Below are 17,906 nucleotides of genomic sequence, written 5' to 3'. Positions count from 1 at the left end.
AATGCCTCTATATTGCTGTAGGCAAGGAAGAAGGATTCAGTGTGAGAGACAGTGAAATATTGATTCAAAACAGTAGTAATATTTGATGGGATGCATTAACTTGTGAAACGAGAAATGAGCTTTGGAGAAAAGAAAATGTTAACTCAACGATCAACAAAGGCAAAAACTTGTCAACTTGTCATGGAATCTGTGGTTGCCAAGCTTGTGTTTTTCGAGGCAGACCCTAACTGAAAACAGAAATGGAAAAGAGGAACAGGAAAAAGGAAATAGAGAAAGGAAACTGACCCTCCTAGTTTCCAAGGAAACAAAAACTTAAACTGAGCTTTGGAAACCAAAATTTCTGGGCAGGTTGAAATTGGCTGAGGCTATACAAAGGGACACAGAGCTATCCAAACTCGGTAGTAGCAGTTAATGAATCCAGTGGTGCAGTACAGGCAAGCTGAAGGAGACAGAGCCCAGGTCCAGAAGCTGAGGATCAGTTGCTGCAGCTGTTCCTGTTACTTGAAGATAATTTTGGTGGATTTATGCCATCCAGACCGAGAAGAGGAGGTTCTGCAGACATGTATCATTTTCGGTGAAGATTGTGCCTGTGGAATTCAGGTTGGTTTTACATTGCTGTCGGCTGGGATCGGACTACATCCTAGAAAGAAAGGAGCTGAAATTCTTCATAAGGAAGACAGACTTTTGAAAGATTTTGTTACTGAGTTTAATGATAATGTGTGGACCGCTGAGCCGATTTGTAGGATCTGTTTCAGTTATATCTGCCATTGAATGTGGAACTTCTAGTTTATAATTGACAGCAATTTGCCTGTTAATTTGTGTTTAACTTATGGTGACCCTGGGTTGTAGGTTATCAGTGGTTAGCTAAGATAGTGTCTAGTGTTTGCTTTGTTTGACTCTTGCCTGGCAAAAATTCTTCTGTTTTTAAATCGTGGAATCTTGCGGCTTAATTCTTTTAGTAAAAAACTGGGATTTTGGATTTCTTCCTTTTTTAAAAAAGTTACTGGCCTTTACTAAGACCATAACAAATTTGAATCTGAGAGTGACTGCATCAACATTGTAGGTGGAGAAAATGCTCCTAATGTTATTTGGTTCTTCTAAAGAGAATAGGCAGCAGAAGGAGTTCTCAGCATGGAATAAAAACACTATCCTTCCCAATGTCATATGTCTAGGCATAATTTTATTATAATATTTTGGATATGGTTCACACATCACAAATGCTACCTGGAGTTTGTTTTTTACGCCTAGAAAATCATCGGCTGTCCCTCGATTCGGGGATGATGTCTACTCAGAGTTGTGAGTTTCTGCCATGTGTCTTCATGTGATGAAACAGGCCAATTCTCAACCCACAGATCTTTGGGCATAAGAGATAGAATATCCCATGAGGTAGTGTTTCTTTCCTTCTCTGTCGCTGCTCCACCTCTGCTCTGTACAGTAGAACTTCTGTTGACTTGTAGAAATCTTTATTGTCAAACATTCACTGCCATTTTTTGTAGAAGCTGGTGCAACTGATCCAGTGCTGAATCTCCTCATCAAAGGTGGCCTTTTGAGAGAGGTGGCTACCAAAGTACGAGAGGTGTTAAATATATTTCAGAGTCTCTTCTTCAAATTATACGGGAGGTGGAATAGGCTGACCAGGTGTGGGTTGACATATGGGGTTTTTTTTGGCAACATTCAAGGACAGGCTGAGTTTCGTGTATGCAAAATTGAAGAGATCGAAAGTGGCTTGCAAATCCAGTGCAGAGTGGGCAATGACACTGGAGTCATCTGCAAACTGTAGATCAAGTGTGTCTTTGGTAGTCAGTTTAGTATTGGCACAGAAGTTAATGTATTTTCCATCAAGTCGGTATTTAATACTCATCTGAGGGCAAGTGGTCTTTGATGAGGTGAACAGCGATTGACAGGTAGATCGTAAATCGTATGGGGATTAACATAGGGCATTTCTCGACACCGGTTGGGATTTTGAAGGTGCCTGCTTCAGATCTCCATCTCAAGACATTTTCAGTCATATCATCATGAAGCTGCTGGATTGTGATGAAGTTCCTTGGACATTAAAATCTTTGAAGCACAATCCACAGAGCCTTGTAATTTATTGAGTCAAATGCTTTGGACAGGTCGTTGAATGCAATGAAGAGTTGAATGTATTGTTCTCGACATTTTTTGTGGATTTGGCTTGCAATAAATATCATGTCAGAGGTACTTCTAAGCCACACTGTCTCTGGGAGGATTTCCTCAGCCACGGGAAGTAGGCAATTTGGAAGAATGCATACCAATATTTCACTGCTTTCAACAAGAGAAAGATACCTAGATAGTTTCAAAAGCATGATTTATCTCCTTCTTGAAGATAGTTACAATTGCCACATCCTGAAGTCAGGGGGTGGTGGGAGGTGGGGTGACTAGGGGTGGAGTTTGTTTTCCTCCCAAATCCATAGTATGAGTGCATGGAATCTTGATGTGAGCAAAAGCCCACCAGTTTAAAGACCTCAGCTGGAATACCATTAGGGCCACAAGCTTTGTTGTTATTCATCTGCTTAATTGCTTGTTGCAGCTCTCCCATCAATGGTGGTTCTCCCATAGATGCTACTACCTGATGTTGGGGGATAGCCTGGAGAGGATCAGCTGTCACTGTGGATTCACAGTTGAGGAGCAATTGAAAATGTTATTTCCAGTGTTTACTGATGGCATTGTCATCCTTAAGAAGAGAAACAATATCCTGTGAGTGAAGGGGACTTTTTTCATTTGAAATCTTCCAGATTTGTCTTTGTGCGTCAGCCTTGAGCTGTTGGAATGTTGCCTTCTTGACTTGTGACCTTGTATTGTTCTGCCAGGCAATGAAGGCTGCTTGTTTTTGTTCTAGGAGGTCACATACTTCAGCACTGTTTTCATTGAACCAGTCCTGGTGACAAAAATGTTCGACCCCAGTGGCCTGGGCACAGGAGTCTAGCAGAGCTGACTTAATTTTATCCCACTATTCTGAAATTGAGATGGATGCGTGAAGGTTTTCCAGATTGATCATGAGCTGCATTTGGAATTTCTCTCTTCTGTTGGGCTGCTTTAGGGCTGAGACATTGATCTTCCTCCTTTTGGACTTTCGGAACTTGCGACGTCTTGGTGCTATCACCGATAAAACAAGTCCTCCATGATGCCCAGCAAGCATCAGTCCCCGTGTAGATTGAGTGATAAGGACATCAATTAGATCTTTGATCCGAACAATGACATAATCCAAACAATGTCATTACTTTGATCCAGGATGCCTCCATGTGGTTTGGTTTTTGTCCTTCTGGCAGAAGATAGTATTCAGTATAATGAGGCCATTTGAGCACACTTTGTCAGCAGGAGGACACCACTTGCATTGTCTTTTCCCAATACGTTTTTCCAAATGGATCCCCTCCAGACATCAGCATCATGGTCAACCCTGATATTAAAGTCCCCCAGAGGGATGGTCTTTTCTTCCTTTGGGATGGCAACATGGACTTCATCAAGGTGAAGACAGAAATTTTCCTTAACGTCTTCATCGGCATAAGTGCTGATGGTGGTGGCATATTGGTTACAGCTGAACTGATGGTGAAATGTCATGAGTTTTTCATTTATACAATTTGGGAGTTCTGGCAATGCATCCTATTCCGGATGTAAAAGCCATTAACCAGAAACTGACTGGGCCAGCAATACTGTGGCTACAAGAGCAGATCAGAGGCTGGAAATTCTGTGATGAGTAACTCACCTCCTGACTCCCCAAGGTCTGCCCAGAATCTTCAAGGCACATGTCAGGAGTGTGATGGAATACGCTCCGCTTACCTGATCGAGCGCAGCTCCCACAAGACTCATTAAATTTGACACAATCCAGGGCAAAGCAGCCTATTTGATTGGCACTCCATCCACCACCTTAAACATTCACCCCTTCCACCAATGGCAGCAGTATGTACAATCTACAAGATGCACTGCAGCAATTTGCTAAGCCTTCTTCAACAGCACCTTCCAAACACATGGCCTCTACCACCTAGAACAATGGGAGCAGCACCACCTTCAATTGCCCCTCCAAGCCATACACCATCCTGACTTCAAACTATATTGTCGTTCCTTCACTGCTGCTGGGTCAAAATCCTGGAACTCCCTCTCTAACAGCACTGTGGGTGTAACTAGATACATGGACCACAGTTTAAGAAGGCGGCTCACTACCACCTTCTCAAGGACAATTATGTATGGGCAGTAAATGCTGGCCTTGTTGGTGATGCTCACATTCCAAGAAAGACTAAACAAAAATGCTGCTGCAGGATTTAAAGGCATGCACTAGTTTAAAGTGGTAGGCATAATCAGAATCAGTTTTGATGCATGTCAGAAAAAATCTATCATGCTAACAAAGAAACCTCCCTTTCTAACGTAGTTGGAAATATGTTAAATGAGGGAATTAAACTAGCACGGAGGCCTTGTTTGGCACTGGCCTATTTGGGGTGCCACAGATGGCGCCCCAGAGTAATGGCATGAGTTGGTCGGGTAGTGAATGCAGAACTCCATGGTTCCATGGAAGGCACTAAATGCTATAAGTTTTATGATCTTACCAGGCTAGGCAAGGTAAGAGAAACCAGTCATGCCCTCTGTAAATGCAGTACCAAACAATGACCTACTCTTTGAATATGTTAAAGTCCTTGTAAGGATTAACATCAGTGCACAGAAGCAGAACATTGTATTTTGCATTATCAACCTTCTTCTTGCAGTACTCCTTCACTCACATTCACAAAAAGCCTAGTGTAGTATGTAATTACATGTCTGAAGAACATGTCATTTTACCCATCATTGACTGCATGCTGACAGGTGGGTATGACTGCATGTCATGGTTATAAAGGGTAACTTAACCACTTTGTTTTATTTTTTAATCACCAGACAGATGATAGCAGCCAGCTACACCAACTATTAACCCCAAAGTTCCAATCTGTCGTTCCCTAGGAGAAAGAACTGCCCCAAATCTAAGGGAAAGTTGTCATTGAGGATGTTCGAAACCTGGAAAAGAACACATGCTAACTGATGACATTCTGCTTTCCCTCCCTTCTCATCCTGCATAACCGACAGTAAACTTTATCATGAAATCCCAATATTATTCTGATTATTGAATCTGACCTGGGGCAGAAATTTTAGCTCGGCGTGCGGGCACATGCCTGACCTGTTCGAGTATAAAATAGCACGTGATGACGTCAGACGAGTGTCCTGACATTATCCTGCGCTCGCGCGATATTTCAGTTGGTGGGCACGCGCAAAAGCCGGAAGCGCACCGCCGACAATTAATAGGGCAATTAAGCCCATTAAAGTTCCAATTGTCCGTGGTCCGTCCAACCTTACAGTTGGCAGATGGGCAAATCTGCCAGGCGGCCTTTGCATTTTTGATGTAACCTCATCCATGTGTGGAATGAGGTTTCTGTTACTAAATAAAATAGAACAAAAATATTTGGACAGGATTTTCATCATCTATATCGTCAGGTGACTGATTCTGATGCATGGACATGTTTTCCTGGACTTTAAAATCATTATTGATTGCTTTCAAATTGTTCATCTCCCTGAGGCAGCTCTCTGCCTTCAGGGAGTTTTCATTCCCCGCTCCCCCACGTCCACGCATATGTCAGTGCCCGCCCTCCTTCCTCCCCCACCTCGGCAGCATTGAGCTTTTCAGCACGCGTTTCATGCCGGCTGGCCGTTAATTAGCCAGCCAGCATGAAATAGGGGTCCGATTGCGCTCGGCGGTCCCTTCCCCGGCCGCTCCAGGGCCCACCGATCGCGCGCGCCCGCCAAATCTGGCCCAGATTTTTCAGACTCCGGATCGTCAGAGATGGCACATACAACCTGAGATGCAAATTGGGACCCCGCGGAAGGCCTGACACGCTGACCTCCGTAGGAATTTCCGGGAGGTTTGAACTTCTGGCAGGCAATTCCTCTGCTCACCTAAGCTAGAGTCGGAGACTTTGGTCAGTTCCATGGGACTTACCTGAATAGTTAGCCGGGAAATGTTAGACAGAAAAATCCTAGTCTAACTCCTGGGTAACTACAGAACTAATCCCACCCCCCACCCCAATCACTCACTGACACCCTGACTCCCAATTTGACCATTTGGTTACCCCACTCCCAATTTCCTGACTAGCCCTCTGACTCCCAGAACTTCCAACTGCTCACAACCCAACCTGATTGTCTCTCCCGACCATGCTAACCCCCGACCACCTAGCTGCCATCCACCCTCCCAAACCAGACTGTTTACCCCTCTGACCGCGCTAACCCCTGACCACTCCCCTGATCAGGCCGGACTACCCCTCACTACCCCACTACCCCCCACCGACATTACCTGGCTAGCACCAACCTGGCTACCCCTCCCCACCCGACCTGACCTGACTAGCCCTTCCCACATGACTCGACTATCCACTGATGAACACTTACCACCTCAACGACCTGCCACCCTACACTCCTACCACCCTACCCACCTGCCACCCCAAACAACTACCACCCTACTCACCTGTCACCCCACCCACCTACTATCATACCCGCCTGCCACCCTACTCACCTACAAACCTTCTCATCTACCATGCCAAGTGTGGCCTAACCAAGGTTCTATACAGCTGCAGCATGACTTCCCAGCTTTTATACTCAATACCCCTGCCGATGAAGGCGAGCATGCCATATGCCTTCTTGACTACCTTATCCACCTGCGTTGCCACTTTCAGTGACCTGTGGACCTGTACATCCAGATCCCTCTGCCCATCAATGCACTTAAGGGTTCTGCCATTTACTGTATAATTCCTACCTGTATTAGACCTTCCAAAATGCATTACCTCGCATTTGTCTGGACTAAACTCCATCTGCCATTTCTCTGCCCAAGTCTCCAACTGATCTATATCCCGTTGTATCCTTTGACAATCCTCTTCACTATGTGCAACTCCTCCAACCTTAGTGTTGTCTGCAAACTTACTAATTAGCCCAGTTACATTTTCCTCCAAATCATTTACGTATACAGCAAAGGTCCCAGCACTGATCCCTGCGGAATAGTACTAGGCACAGCTCTCCAATCAGAAAAGCACCCTTCCACTGCTACCCTCTGTCTTCTATGACAAAGCCAATTCTGTATCCATCTTGCCAGCTCACCTCTGATCCCGTGCGACTTTACCTTCTATACCAGTCTGCTATGAGGGACCTTGTCAAAAGCCTTACTGAAATCCATGTAGATAACATCCACTGCCCTTCCATCATCGATCATCTTTGTCACTTCCTCGAAAAACTCGATCAAGTTAGTGAGACACGACCTCCCCTTCACAAAACCATGCTGCCTCTCACTAATATGCCCATTTGCTTCCAAATGGTAGTAAGTCCTGTCACAAAGAATCTTCTCCAATAATTTCCCTACCACTGACGTAAGGCTCCCCGGCCTGTAATTTCCTGGATTATCCCTGTTACCCTTCTTAAACAATGGAACAACATTGGCCATTCTCCAGTCCTCTGGGACCTCACCCGTAGCCAGTGAGGATACAAAGATTTCTGTCAAGGCCCCAGCAACCTCCTCCCTTGCCTCCCTCAGTACTCTGGGGTAGATCCCATCTGGGTGTGGGGACGTATCCACCTTAATATTCTTCAAGGTGCCTAACACCTCCTCTTTTTTGATCTCAACATGATCCAGGCTATCTACACACTCTTCCCTTGACAAATCGGCTGCTAAGTCCTTCTCTTTGGTGAATACTGATGAGAAGTACTCATTTAGTATCTTTCCCATTTCTTCTGGCTCCACACACAGATTCCCACCTCTGTCCCTGAGTGGGCCTACCCTTTCCCTGGCTACCCTCTTGCTTTTTACATATGTATAAAAGGCCTTGGGATTTTCCTTAATCCTGGTTGCCAATGACTTTTCATGACCCCTTTTAGCCCTCCTGACTCCTTGCTTAAGTTTCTTCCTACTTTCTTTGTAATCTCCACGGGCTTCATCTGTTCCTAGCCTTCTAGCCCTTACGAATGCTTCCCTTTCTTTTTTGACTAATCTCACAATATCCTTCGTTATCCAAGATTCCTGAAACTTGCCATGCTTATCCTTCATCCTAGCAGGAACATGTCGGTCCTGAATTCTTATTAACTGACGTTTGAAAGCCTCCCACATGTCAGTTATTGATTTGCCCTCAAACATCCGCCTCCAGTCTAGATTCCTCAGTTCCTGCCTAATATTGTTATAATTAGCCTTCCCCCAATTAAGCACCTTAACCTGAGGACTCCTGTTATCCTTATCCACCAGTACCTTGAAACCTACTGAATTATGGTCACTTTTCCTGAAATGCTCCCCTACTGAAACTTCGACCACCTGGCCAGGTTCATTCCCTAATACCAGGTCCAGTATTGCCCCTTCCCTAGTTGGACTATCTACATATTGTCTCAGGAAGCCCTCCTGGATGCACCTTACACATTCTGCACCATCCAAACCCCTAGCACTAAGTGATTCCGAGTCAATATAGGGAAAGTTAAAATCACCTACCGCAACAGCCCTATTGCTTTTACATCTTTCCAAAATCTGCTTACATAATTGTTCCTCAATCTCCCGCGGGCAATTGGGAGGCCTATAGTAAACCCACAACATTGTGACTGCACCCTTCCTATTCCATAGCTCTACCCATATTGCCTCGCTACATGAGCCCTCCGAGGTGTCCTCCTGTCGTACAGCTGTGATATTCTCCTTAACCAGCAGTGCAACTCCCCCACCTCTTCTACATCCCTCTCTATCCTGCCTGAAACATCTAAATCCTGGAACGTTTATCTGCCAATCCTGTCCATCCTTCAATCAAGTCTCTGTAATAGCAATAACATCATAGTCCCAAGTACTAATCCAAGCTCTAAACTCATCTGCCTTGCCTGTTATACTTCTCGCATTGAAACAAATGCATTTCAGACCCCCAGTCCCACTGTGTTCAGTAATTTCTTCCTGCCTGCTCTTCCTCTTAGTCCTACTGGCCATATTCACTCATTCCCAGTCATTTATTTCACCTGCTGACCTATTGCTCTGGTTTAAGGTGAGAGGAGAAAACTTTAGAGGAGATGTGCGGGGCAAGTTTTTTATGCAGAGAGTAGTGAGTGTCTGGAATTCGCTGCCAGAGGAGGTGGTGGAAGCAGGTACGATAGTGGTGTTTAAGAGGCAGCTTGACAAATACATGAATAGGATGGGAATAGAGGGATACGGACCCCGGAATTGCAAAATGTTTTAGTTTGACAGCCAATATGATTGGCACAGTCTTGGAGTGCCGAAGGGCCTGTTCCTGTGCTGTACTTTTCTTTGTTCTTTGTTCTTGTTCTTTGTTCACCCATTCCCAAATATTCGTCCACTCACTAACATTCACAATGAACCTTTAAACTTACCGTACAGCAGCTAGTGCTGTAGAAGGGGGTATGTCTTGTCTCCCCCCGACGCTAAAACGCTGTGATGGAGCTCGCCGATGGGAACTGTGATTCACTTTTCTGGAGAAGCCAGGCTTGGAAGACCTGGCAAGAAACGCAGAGCAGCACCTAGGTGTGGAATAGTTTGAGCGGAATTGCAATCCGACGATAATTGCTTCTTGGCAAGAGAACCGGGCCCACGTCCTCAGAAAACCTTCCAAACCTTTCTTACTCTTCTAAATCTATAAACAGAACATAAAGAAAAAAAATCCGACTGCAAGAGAAACTGACAGCATCTCACATAATGCTTCCTCATTCACTGCCATCTCTTCCATGCACATGGTCAATGACATCCAGCCCAGGAGATTTAACAAGGAATTCTCTGGGTGATACTGAGCACAAAAAAGCTACAGAAAGTCGTGTACCTTAGGAGGAACACATTGCTGATCTGAGGGTCAAAATGCTGATGAGCCCAGGGATTGGGATCTCACAGACCCTGCTTTCAAAAGGAACTTCAGATGAACCACAGTTGATAGATGCTGAATCAGACTATATGCTGCAGATAACCACCCAGGTAGAGGATGCCCACATCCCATGAATGAAAGGAAATGGAGCAGCTCTAGGACATCTGTGATGGAGGCCCCATGTTTTGGCCCTAAGAGCAGCCTGTGTTTATTCAGTGATGTTCAGACTACTGTGTTAGTATCTTGGATAGTCAGATTGAAGAGGATTGTCTCTACTAGCTTCAATCGGCTTTGCAGTAACAAGAACTAGGCTGCCCCTTTAGCTATCTCAGCCAATCAATAAGATCAAGACCGATCTTCAACCATAACTCTGCTTTTCCACCTAATTCCCATATCCCGTAATTCCCTTGGAGTCCAAACGTCTATCGATCTCAGCTTTGAATATACTCAACAATTAATCATAGCCCTCTGGGCTAGAGAATTTCAAAGTGGTAAGAATTTTTTTTCTCACCCCAGTCTTAAATGGCTGACCCCTTATTCTGTGACTTTACTTATTTTTCCTAATTTTGACAGAAGAGAAATAAAGCTAATTTAAAAATAGGGTTTAAATTACAGTTAGAATTCTCATAGCTCATGGGTTGTGTCATCAACTATGAAAACACAAAAAAACATTTGCTAAGGCTAAAAGTAGATAAGGGAGGCCCAAGATCTGGACCTGGACGCATGACTTGTGCCGATGATTGGATGGATTTTTCTGTAGTTCATATTTTTAATGTATATCCTCGGGTGTTTGGGTCTTTCTCAATATAGAAGTGCAAGGAGGACATTAGACAGGTGTACAGCATATATAAGTAGATGGGCCATACCTTGTAATCAAGGATGAACAGAGTAATGCAAATCTCCATTGTTCCTTGAAAACTACCGTCATATATTAATTCTCACTTATACATAAGCAAAAATCGTAAATGTACCAATATGGTGTCAACTTTGAACTATCAGATATATAGCCTAAAGGGACTTCAAATTTATTACAGTGGTGTACTCAATTATTACTCTGATGCATAAATCAACCTCATTGTACCAGTGTTCAGTTCCTTCCCTAGAATACCACACAGGTATTATGAGCTATGGCTGCAGGGACTAGCTCTGAACTCCCAAAACCCACCAAGAAATTTGTCTTAGCCTGATGGACGGCATAAAGTGAAGTTGCCATGGGAACTACTCAGAAAGTGAGCATTCATTTGTATTATGCCATGGTGCTGGTTGTAAATGAACTCCATGCTGAGGAATGGAATTCTTTCCTGTTGATCTAGATAATCACATTGAGCAGGGGCTCGTGTATGGCTAAATGCATGCAATCTGTGGCTCAGTTTCCTCTGCAATGGCTGAGGTAAAAATTACCCTCGATTTGCTGCATTTTTAGACTGAGCTATACCAACACAACAAGACTTGATAGTTCTCAGGAAGGACTCTGCAACTTTCATTGTTTCAGGTTGGATTGGCATGTGAAAAACTGAATTCTGTGCAGTGGTCTTTCTAGCTTTGCTACAGAGGCAAATTTTAAACCCTTGTAAACTCAAGTTAAACTAAAAACAACACGTTGATATAAATGATCCACAAAATTGTTGAATTTCCCTCAATGCAAGTCACATATGGAACCATCTATTGAAGAAAATACATTACAAAAAATATGTTATCAATCAACACTAGCTCTGTGCTGGAATTAATTGAGCGAGTCTGAGCTTTTCTCTTTTCTTACAAATAAGATATTTGCTAACAAACTAATGTTAAAATAAATGATGACCAGCAAGAAAACTTAATGACGCTGCAGAGATTTGCTGTTGGCCTTGGAAAAAAAAAACCTTTATCTAAAGCTCTGAAGAGGCGTTTCAGGGTTATTTTCTGTTTTAATCCTGTACCATCTTGACAGCCATTTTGGGCAGTTACAAGGATGTCAAGGGTAGCTTGGAGCAGCCCACACTGTTTCCACTAGTGATATCTAAATTGGATCACTTCAAGCAAAGAAACCACTGTGATGATGATAATGCTCCACAAGCAGCTCACAATGTCAGCCTGTTTTGCCTTTCATTTATTTTTTTGTCTGCAGCCCTGAACACAGATAAGATAAAAAGCTGTCAAGCTAATTATAAAATATACTTCTAGAAACAATTGCACAAGCAAAATATCAGATAATGTCACATTGTAGTGGCAAAGTTCAACATGCTTGTATATCATCCGTCATGCTTCATACGTCACTCTGACTTTGTCTTATATGCTGGTTCAGATCAAGAGAAACAGCAGCTAGTTTCAGCTGTATTGCTGCATAGATGAGCTTGTTCCCAGTTCTTCAGAGCCATTGGGCTGCATTTTCCCAGCTCTATAGAGTTTGGAGGTGATGTGGCCAGGAAAATAGGAGGAAGTCATGTTGGAATGGTTCCCCGATGCACTCCCTGCTCCAGGAATTTTCTCAGGGACAGGTGGGGAAGAACATTAACAGCCCCTTTCACGAGGCACTCAAGGGCCCAATTAGGGGCCATTTTCCAATAGAGATGTGATCTCCTCGCCATCTGAGTGGTCCCCCTGCCATATGTGGAGCCTGCCAACTTTCTAGAGACAGCCTCCTGGTGGCTGATCATGGGGGCTATTGGCGCCTTTTTTAAAATGCTTCCCACCCCTTCTGTTGCCAAATCAGCAGGTCGAGGCAGCGGCTGCAGACCATCATGTGGAAGGTTTGTCCCCTCCACAATAATGGCCTAACAGCAATGGCCACACGTAATTGAAATGATTTTAGATGTCTTGAGACAGCCTCGCAGACACCCACCTATATCTACAGTGCCCACCTCTCACTGTGGTACTGCCGACGACTCCACAGCTTCAAGTACACCTATTGGCCCTCCCACTTGTGCAGCCCACCCACGTCCTTAATTGGACAGGGCCCCCAACGGCGAAGATCAAGTACGTAGGTGGGACACCATCGAAGACGGGACCCTCACATGATTCCAACGTCAGGATTCCAAAGCCGCTGGAAAATTCAGCCCGATGTTTCAACAGAGCTGAAATCCAGCAACAGATGCTAGAAAATATTTTTGTTTAAAATCTTTGATTGAAAAGAAACTCTCCCTACAATCTAATTTCTGGTGTCAGGGATACTTTCACCAGCAAAACTGTGGGAAATTTGTTTGGTGGATATTCTGAAGGTGGAAGAAAAGAAATTACAGCACTGAGGGAAAAATTAGGATTGAGGTCAGAAACTGATTGAGTGTCAGCAAATTGCTAACAAGTAATGACGATCCAGGTTAAAATCTTCCAAGATAATAAGTCTTGAGCCTCTTTATAATGGAGTGGGCGCAGGTTGCCTCAAGACTAAACAACCTTAGAGAGGAGACTTCAAATGGCAGTAAGGCTCTTCAGTTCCATAGACAAAAGATGTTTTAATTTGTCCATACCCAGGTGATGCACTTCTGGATGGAAATATGTACACCCTTCCTCCCTGCCATATTGGGGCCTTAGTACTCTGAGTAGCACTTGTAAAACGAGTGTGACATGGACAACTATCAAGTCCAAAGCCCCTAATGATGCATTATAATAAAAACTTCAATTAAATCTCTACTCATTGGTTGGAAGGGCATGTCATTTGTGGAATATTTCATATCTGTGGGTGAGAACATGCTGTTCTTTATATGCCTCAGAGGACAAACCTTTTATAAGTAGGAGAAGTCAAAATTAGAATGTTGCTTTTTCACCAGTACTATTGAAGCATAATCTCTCATTTCTATCAGTGATATTGCTATTCTTTGGTAACCACAAGAACAAAACTAACAATAGAGAAAAATTGTGAGTAAAGAAGAACAGTTTTTTGCCAGTTGAGATGTTATGTGTAGGTGCATGGAGAGGCAATAATTAGGAAGCTTAATGAGGTTGCTGCACTGTGTGTCATCAAGATGAAGATTAAAGTTTGCTAATATAACCTGAAAAGTGCAGAAAAGTAAGTAGACCAGGAAATCCCAAGGCATTGAAGAGAAAATAAGTTGCCTATTAATTTTTATCTCCAAAAAATACACTGTATTCATAAAAGATTGTCAAATTACATTCAATAACAGTTTGAATTTGACATTGTCGAAAGTGCAATACAGTTCAATCTCTTTTCATACATCATGTGGCACTCTGAGGTGCCTCAATACAATTAAAATTACACATGATATTTACAATATACAATTCATGAGTAAGATACCACCTGAGAGGCTTTACACAGTTTCCAGCCCAGTATACCATGGCAGGTAAGCCTTTGTGGCCGCTGCTCCAAGCTTTAGTGTATCCCTCAGCACATTGTCCTGAACCTTGGAATGTGCCAGTCTGCAACACTAGGTCATGGATAACTTTCTGCACTGGAAGAGCAACAAGTTTTGTCAGACCAAAGAGCATCTTTAACCACGTTGATGGTCCTCCAGTAGCAGTTGAAGTTTGTCTCGGAGTGCATTCCTGAGAACAGCCTGAAGAGCACAGAGTACTGTGTTTTGTTGGGATGAACCTTTGCAAAAACCACTTCATCTCTTTTTAGGCCTTCTTTGTAAAGGCACTTTACAGAAGGAGATTGGTAATGGCCTCTTCCCCACTGCAGCCACCTCGAGGGCAGTGTCCAGAGGATGTGAGATTCCAGTAATGTAGGAAGGATATGACGGGGAGGGCCTTTCTCACCACTAGCCAAGTTATGACTTGGTGCTTGTTTGAAAGTTCTGACAATGAGGCATTCCGTCATACTACTTTGGCTGTCTGCTCAGGGAACCAGCCAACAGGATTCACATGTCCTTTTCTCACAGGTCTTTGAGGATGTTATGTAAGGCTCACTGCCTGATGGACTTATGGTCAAAGGTGTTTTTCTGCATATGAGAGATAGGTGGTAGGGCATGGTCCAACTAGCTGGAGCACTCTGTGGCAACATGAGCAGACATATCCTTCGCAACACCGGGGGCAGGTGGAACCTCAGCATGTAGTGACATTTAATGATTGTGTATCTAGAGTCTACACACAGCTTGATGCAACCATACAATATGAGTTGCTTATTGTTTGTTACTACCGGGAACAGTCCCACAATGTGGAAGACTGGGTACAATCTGACATTCAGTCGAGTTCTTGCCTATCCACATTTCAGGCCTGTCCGAATCCAATATACTCAATTTGGATGCTCAAAATCCTCAGGGCATTGCAGTATTCCAGGAAACCTGCTATTACAAATGTGACTCTTTTTAAAATTTCATTTGTTTTGTTCTACAGCAGTCTGGAAGATTATAATCTCCTACATTTGGGAGATATTCAAATTTCATTTTGCAATCAGTTCCATCTACAATAGCAGTAGCATTGCAGGATATTTGTCAGGCTTTGGTAACCTATCAGAACCAAATTGTTCATCAAGTTCAACACAAAATGAAATGCCAGAAAATGAGACCATATGAAACAGCATCGCTCATTTTTCTCAGTTCTAATTTCTCTAATGGGGTTGCAGCTATGTTTAACCATGGTGGACAGTGACTATTGAAACTACAGTCATTTGAAAAAGCTGGAAAATAAATGGGTCAGTGCATGACTTTAAGCTGTTATGCAAAACATCCATCGCAACACATCTATCGTCAACAATCAAAAAGTTAATCAAGCAATTAAATGTTTAATCACAATAATTCCAAGCTGTTACATTGTTAAAACATCATTATTTGTTTGTTTATTTTATTTGGCAATTAATAAAGATTGGTCACTCCAAATTTTCTGGGGTAATTTTTCATTCCACCATAATTTCATCTTTTTCTTAGCAAAATCAATTATTTCCAGAAAAGAAAAGAAAGCCAAAATAGATGCAATCTGTGGCAATTCATATCGATTTTCTCTTGTTTAGTGCTTTAAAAAAGATTTTAATACATTAAAATAACATTTTCTTTCCTTTCTAATAAGCAATTTCATTGTTGCTATTGACAAAGGGAAAGTTTTAAGGAAAAAATCCAAATGTTGAAAAGCACTTTGAGCTAACATTCTCACTCCCCAAAGGATTCTGAATTTGTAAAGACTATTGCTGAGGTCACGTTTAGATATTTGAAAAATGTTTGTGAGACCACATGAAACATGAGCATCTATTCATTTTCACCCAATTTCAAGTAGATTTGAAACAGGCAGTTGTGGAAAATTGGTCAGAAGATAACTCGCTGGTTCTTGACCGATTGTTGACCCTCTTCAGATCTTCTGCAAGAAATGATGACAACATTGGGCAGAATTTTCTGCCTGTTGGGCAGGCTGGTCAGGAGCAGGCGTGGGCGAGCACAGAGCTGATCGCCACCCGCGATTGGCTGCGCGCTGCCATTTTACATGGGTGGGCCAACTAAGGCCCACCCAGAGTGATGCATGGCCGGTAGCGCTGAGCACTACCTGTGTGGGCGGGGGGAGGAGGGAGAGTCGGGGCCTGCCCTCTTTCGCACATGCACACCAAAGAGCGCAGTAATCTCCCTGAGGCAGCTCAGTGCCTCAGGGAGATTTAGTTCATGTTGAAATATTTAAATAAAGAAAGGTAAAAATGATTTAGACATGTCCCCTCATGTGACAGTGTCACATGAGCTGGGGCATGTTTATAAATTGTGACAAAAATATTTATTCATTTAATAAAACCTTCAGGAAACTTTATCCTGCCCATGGATGAGGTTTCCTGAAAAATGCGAAGGCTGCCTGGGCTCTTTGCCTGCCCGCCAATCTTAAGTTTGGACGGGCAGTGTTGATAATTACTTGAATTGGTTTTTCTATGGCCTTAACAGTTCAGCGGGCACGCAGCTGCCTCCAGCATGTGCCTGCCAAACGAAAGATCTGAATGATGCGCTGTGACATCGGGACACCTGCCCGACGTCACTGCGCGTCATTTTACGCGTCGGCATGTTGGGCCCGCCCCCACATGCTGACGTGAAAATTCTGGCCATTGAGTATTTCCAGCCAATTGTAGGCAGGCCTATTCAATATGGATTGTATGAGAGATCTTAATTTAAAGTGATTTGCAAAAGAAGCAAATGTTCCTGAGAAAAAACTTTTTCATACGAGTGGTTCGGGTCTGGAATGCACTGCCTAAAAGTGTGGTGGAAGCAGGTTCAATCGAGACATTCAAGATGGCATTAGATAATTATTTGAATAGTAGAAATATATAGGGGTACGGGGAAAAGGCAGAGCAATGGCACTAGGTCATAATGCTTATTTGGAGAGCTGGTGCAGACACGATGGGCCAAATGGCCTCCTGTGCTGCTAAAGTTCTGTGATTCTGTAATGATGAAGTGACATTGTGAGAGAGAAATTGGCTCTGTAGCACCTGTTCTTTAGGCACTATGCAGTCTCCTGACATTTGAAATGATGACCGATATGCACAGCACACATATAATGGGGGTGATGCAGGACATAATCTTCATAAAGGGATTTGTGCATGCACACCTAACGGCCACTGACAAAATGCAGAGCAGGTAGATTTTGATATTAATCAATGTATGTCGCTTGACAGTGCGGTCATTTATGAACACCACACTCCAGCCTGTGCCATATCTTAACCTCACATGGCTGAAAGCAAAAACAACTGCCTAGAAGGATTCCACCCCATGCCCCCAAATACAAAGGAAGCATGTTATTGGATAGTTGCCGGATTATTTCTTCTGGTTGCTGGTGCAATTGTAATTAGCTTTTGGAGCTTTCTTGCACTTACATAAGGCTTCAGTAGAGGGAGTGGTCTGACTGGTGCTGAAGCATGTTATTATTCATTTAAAAGTGGTTCTGAAACAAGTTGCTTCCATTCATGGGTGGCCTGATAAGCCTTCCCCTTGGAATTGAATAAGACAGAGGGAATAAAGAGAGGCCACAAAGACAAGGGCAATCTACTAGAAGAGGAAGGAAGAGGTGGGGAGAAGGGATCTCAGGAAGAGACTGTATCTACCAAGGATTTTATAGAGCAATTCTCTTCACTCAACTTCAGCGATGACCAATACTTGAGTTGTCCTCTCTTTGCTAAAAAGATCTTGATTAAAACCTGCTAACTGATGCAGCCACAGCCGCAACCTC

Source organism: Cetorhinus maximus, chromosome 8, assembly GCF_964194155.1.
Source record: "Cetorhinus maximus chromosome 8, sCetMax3.hap1.1, whole genome shotgun sequence".
NCBI classification, from domain to species: Eukaryota; Metazoa; Chordata; class Chondrichthyes; order Lamniformes; family Cetorhinidae; genus Cetorhinus; species Cetorhinus maximus.
This window is presented reverse-complemented; position numbering follows the sequence as displayed.